We start from the raw sequence: 4,771 nt of genomic DNA, 5'->3' as shown, positions 1-4,771 counted from the left end.
AGCATAAGGGAAAGGAGTTTGAAGTGCGACTTCAAGTACCAGTCTCACATCAAACAAAAGGACATTCAAGTTACCTCCTGCTTAAGCAATATCAAAGTTTTGTGGTAGGCATCTAGATCTTCTGAAAAAGCACCAAAACAAAAGCTAAGGTACCAAAATCCCTAGTTGTGAAGACTGGAGCATCCACACTGTGTCCTGAAGCATTTCCAGCACTAGGGTAAGTATTATTTGCAGCAGAAATATCTCTAACCTAAACCAGCAGACACTTTGAGCTCTGAAACCTTGAAGCGATTTGCAGAGACACTTCTTTACCCAAGCCACACTTCTCTAATACAGACCTGTCACCAGTTCCCCCAGTTAAAGATCAATAAATTTATTCTTGAAGATTATCTGTGCAGCTTTTCATGCACGCAGATTCTTAAAAGATGCATCCTATCTGCACCAAAGATGCTGTTCAGAGACTGACTGAAGGTCCAGCCAGGAGACCACCATTACAGCCACCTTGGCTGTCCACTACACACACCTTCATGTTCAAACCACACAAGGGGAAGCGCAACAGGATCTGGAGCGAGATATCCTTGTGGGGAAGGGAAAGGAAAGGAAATGGCACAGCTCTCCTTTATCTCGCCTGCAGACCCAGAGGAGAACACAACAGACCCAAAAATCCAGGTACCAGATCATTCACACACAGCAAGAAGAGTCCCTCTACAGTCTTCTCCCACGTAGAGCAGTCTTGGAAGGACAGTGCTACTTGAAGGCCTGGAATGGGGATGTTTCAGAGACAAGAGCTGCTTCAACCTCCTAGCAGTCACCATCAGGACTACTCACCCCACATCCCCCAGAAAAACATCGGGGCACTCCCTTTACCCAGCTGAAAAACCAAGGCAGGAGTTGGTTTCCCGTGGAGATATGAAAGAATCAGTCCAGCAACACACAGGGGTTGATCACAGAGGACCTACAGGTAGATAAGAAGCCTAGCTGACAACCAGAATCCATAGCAGGATCTGCACGGTGGCGTAGTCGCCAGATAAACCGAGCCCATAGAGTGCTAATTGCAAACGTAATGCTAATTCTCGTAAGACAACTTGATCCCATCCTCCCCCCTCCCAACAGTACATTTATGGAAACATTAAAAACCATGGAAAAGGCCTCATAGCATACCACAAAAAACAAGGATCCATCGTTGCTCGAATGAAACTGCAAGGCTTGCACTGGGTTTTTAGCAAGGAAATGGAAATCACGCTGATATACAATTGTTCCGCCCCCACGTTCGCCTTCACACATTTCTTACAGGTCAATTTTAAAGAATTAAGTCTTGTTCAGCTAAACATCTGGTGGCTGTTGCTAGAGGAAACAGACTATCTGCAACATTTGAGCAAAAATAATGAGTTACATAAAAGCCAGACTGCATAAGCAAGAACAAGTGTTTTGCCAGTCTACGAGTCTCAAACATTACATGAAACCCCGCATTTCATTTTTGGGCTAGAATACAGCGAAGTGAACCCATACACACTACAAAAGCCACAAAGATTTGAGTTTTCTCTAAGTTTAAGAGCATATAATCATGCTGTATTGTAATTAACCTCCTAGCTAGCAGCTGTCCTAAAGATTTTCCATAAACAGCAGAGACAGATGAATTACAGCTTAAAAAGGGGCCAGTTCAGCTCTAGGCATTTTCAGACTGAGATCAAGTCAGTACAAGTTGAAGAGTTATAGAAGATGGTTTTGGTCATTGACTATTTGAGTTAGGGGCTCCCCCATGCCTATTAGAAGAGTATTTTTCCTTAATGCTACAGAGCACCTTTTCGGTCACTTTTCCTTGAGGTTTATCAGTGTTTGGAGACAAACACCCAACAGCTGAAGCTACACTGCACTGACCAGGAGGCGCGATTTTGTGAAAAAATTTGAGAAGGAGCTCTAACGGTATCACCATTCGAGTCCCTAAGACCAACGAGAAGCCTTATAAGATTACAGATCTCGGATAGGGGCGTTATAGACCACAGAGTCCCACAACAGGAGAGGCAGCATTCCCAAGAACATCGCAAGCAGCGTAACTCTAATATACTGGAATTGTACTTCACATTATGTACCTTTCTACAAATAGATATTGCTGTTCTTTGAGGAGAGCTTCAGCACTTAAATAATCCAGAAGCCTGATGGATGACTAATACAACTAGAAAGCTTTGCATACAGGATATTTTAGCTACCACACATCATCAGGACCGCTCTCAATACGCAGCCAAAGAACAGCAGAGGCACCTACGGCTTTCACTGCTGTCTCTCTCTTTTTTTTGAGAGAGGCTCCAAGGCTTTGGTTCCAGCTAACTTCCTCCAGCACCACCCGGAGAAGTCCAGTCTGCAGTCAACCCCAACTGCTTAGACTGCACAGCATTCTCCTGTGCAAGCCACCGTTGGTCCGGGTCTATCCCGTACCACCATGTACTGCATCTACTGCTATGCAGAAAGCCACTTCACCACACATCTTCACGATCAACTGTTTAAGCTGGGAATTTAACCATTTAATGAGCAGCCGCTGCTGCTCTTGTTCATTTATGCCACCCAGGAATATAAATTTGCTCCTAAAGCCAGATTCCTCAAGCTGGACGCGGTTCACCAAGCACACCGGAGGACAACTTGGCAGAATCGATAGCTAACTCCTCACTCACATGGACAATTCCTGTTTCCACAGCACAAATGCGGGAATGGAAGCACCTGGCACTGGGTTCACCAGAGCTGGGAAGAATTCAGGCCACCGCACCTCTGCTTGGGATCCCAAGGCAGGGAACACGCAGGTGAAGACAGAAATGCTCCTTGAACGAGTAATGACATGAGTCTGGGTGCTAGCTTACACTCTGCTGCTAGTATGGGCAAGTGGAAGTCATGAAATGGGAAAACCAGAGCTTCTTTAAATATTAAATTTAAATATACAGACAGATAAAAGCAGGCAGGAATGGGATACGAGTCTAGGCAGCTTGGGAGCAAGATCCACAGCCGAGACAGGACCGCTTTCCACTGTCTCAGACTTGATAAAGAATTTTGGTAATGCATTATCAAATTCTACTGCACTAAAAAGGGACAAGATGGGTCTCCTCATTGTATCATTTAGCATTCACGCTGCCTAGCAGTCGGTGCTGAGAATCCACATCCTCGTGTGTAAGTGGCTTAAAAAGCAAGGGCGAGAACAAATTAGACCTTGTGAGCCGGGTAGAAGCTTCACCCAAGTGAAAAAGCCAGCTACAATCCCAAACCCCATAGAAACAGGTTGATCTGATTAAAAACAAAACAAAAAAAAAAAAAAAAAAAACCAAAAAACCACACAACACAAAGTTCCCAAAATCCCAGACATTGTACAGGCAGGATGAAGAAAAACAAGCCAAAGAGGACAGTCACAGAAGAAACTCGCCACAACATCATATCAACACAACTTTAGACTTTCGGGGCTTATCTTTAAGACAAAACAATATAAAATGAAGCATAGTCAGATGACTACAGTCTCTGTTGGACTCATAGAAAGATATTAAAAGTACTATACTGAATTGCTTAGAGTAAAGACTTTTCAAACAATTAATGGCACTCCTACTACTGCCACCAAAAAAAAGATAAAATTGGTTTTAGGGGATGAAGCTGTATCTCAAACTAATTTGAGATACAATATCAAGCAAAATTGAAAACAGATTTCTCCTCCAGGCTGGAAGCTACTGAAAGCATGAAACTGTTGTCCATCCATCTACCCAACCCCCCAGCTGAAATTACCAAAAGGCAAGAGCTCATTAAGCTTTCTACATACAAAATGGAAATTACAATTTAGAAAGAATTTGTTTTGTCATGTCATTTTGTCCAAAAGTAGAAACAGTATTCCCAAAGGACGATACACAATTATGTCCCTAAACAAAATGCCTCAACTACTTAATCAGTATCACTTAGGCTGCACTGGCTTACGTTTGAACAGAAGAATAGTTTATTGCTATATAATGTTTTTTCTGAAGTCCAGAAAGGGAAATCTAGTTCCAGTTTCACTCCTGCAGTACTCATTATGTACACCCCAAAAAACCCTCTTGCCAAGCACAGACTTGCACTGCTCTCAAGGTCATCACTTTTATCAAATCAAAACACTTGCTCGCTTTGTTTACTTTCATTGCTATTGCCCCTTTCGTGAAACCAAGGTATCTATCCACACTAGAGTCAGCCAAACACCCTCACCTCTGAACATTCTTCTCTTTGATTTCTTTGTTCCAGAGAAAAGTTTTCCCAGCATCTTCAGTTTTGAGTTTTCAGCTCATTTGATAGGTCAAACGCAATAGAAAAGGCAACCTAGCCCATATTTTACTTGTCACACTGGAACAAATGCTTATATACAGAGCACATCAACTCTCCTCCTGGTAACAAAGTTAAAGCACTTTTAGAGAAGCTTCAGTTCACCACGAAAGACTTTGGACTCTCCCCGACTTTAATCCTACCCAATTTCCTTGTTGGAGATATTCATCACTGACATGCAGCATTGCAGCTACCTACTTCTCAGCTCAACACGCAGGTTTCTAAAAATAAAGCCAGGGTGCGTAGATCAGGGATGCAAGTTCCCAGAGAACTTACTTCTGGCAAAAAACGCTGACAAAAATTGAGAGGGGGAAGAGAAAAATATATTAAAATGGAAATAAGGAATAAGAATTGAACAACTTGCATTCACGTCTCTAAGCATCCTTCCACAGGCTTGAGAGATATTTCATGTATCCTGATTATAAGTAACTGGATTTTATAGTGTCTACCCATATAT

Source organism: Vanellus vanellus (genome assembly GCF_965231255.1).
Source record: "Vanellus vanellus genome assembly, chromosome: 11".
Lineage (NCBI taxonomy): Eukaryota > Metazoa > Chordata > Aves > Charadriiformes > Charadriidae > Vanellus > Vanellus vanellus.
The sequence above is the reverse complement of the archived record's forward strand: the minus strand, read 5'-3'. Positions refer to the sequence as shown.